The following is a 1,188-nucleotide window of genomic DNA, read 5'->3' as shown; positions in this document are numbered from 1 at the left end:
TCTCACTTCCTGGTCAGGGTTGGGCCTATGTCTCACATCTGGACATCCTGTGTGGTTCATCTGTCTGGCACTGGTGACGCTCGAGAGATGGATGATCCAAGATACCAATATGTTTGCTCTACATCATTTACTGGCATAACTGGGGAAGAGATAGCCTTTCTTCTGGTTGCTAAGAGAGTAGGACATAGGCCTAAAACTGTTGAGGACAATCTTGCCACTGCAGGGGTGATCTCACTGTGAAAGTCCTGAGTTAATCAGAACTGACGATGGAGACATAGTCCTAATGAAACTGTCTGAGAGTGTAGATCCAGCCATGACTTTGCCCTGGACTTCTGAATTATGTGAACCAAAATTGTGTTTTTTCTCTTATGTCTCTTTGCAATGCATTTCTCTCACTTGCAACTGAGTCAAGTCTTATTTGACAAAGAGAAGGATAATAAATCACAGAGGCATTCTAAGTGTATCCCAAGGATCCCAGAGTCAATCAAATGACTTCATTATTCATTTCAGAAAATAGACTCTGGAGCAGTATCTGCAATATCATTTTTCTTGGGCCCACCATAGACATTACTAATCCTTCGGTATGGTGAGCTCGGCGTGTTGGAAGGGGCCACATCATGCACTCCAAGAAGATGGGGTGGTATATAAAATGAACCTATTCCAGTTCTAGTACCTTTTTGGTCAGGGAAAAAGAAAAAAAAGAAGTATGCCTAGGGGATCAACTTGCCACTTGCTTGCACCAAGTATCAATACTGTCTGATCTCAGGGGCCATGGAAAACCCTACAGTATTTTCCCAAATCTTCAAATCCTTCTCTCCCAAATTCTACTCTGTGTTCTCTGACTCCTGAAATTTTCCATCAGAGCTTCAATCTTTGTCTTTACATCTCCATGGTTGTTTATCATATATGCATAAGGCATTTACAAGAAACTTAGTATCATAGTATCCGCTGGGGCAAAGGTCTGGAAAAATGGAATGAATGGTTGGCTCTTATTTTTTATTTTGTTGGTTCTGCAGGTTGGACTTTCAAAATAAACTTAAAATTGAAGCATAATAGGTTGAACTTTCTAACTTTATGAATGAATTGTTTTCATTTTTAAAAAGGCAACTAGACAATCTGTTTTCTTTTTGGCATATCTTTGTATTAAAAAGCCTAATAAATATCATAGTATCTGCAGGCGTAGCCCTG

This window comes from Ailuropoda melanoleuca, chromosome 10 (assembly GCF_002007445.2).
Source record: "Ailuropoda melanoleuca isolate Jingjing chromosome 10, ASM200744v2, whole genome shotgun sequence".
Taxonomy (NCBI): Eukaryota; Metazoa; Chordata; class Mammalia; order Carnivora; family Ursidae; genus Ailuropoda; species Ailuropoda melanoleuca.
Note: the sequence above shows the minus strand (reverse complement) of the source record.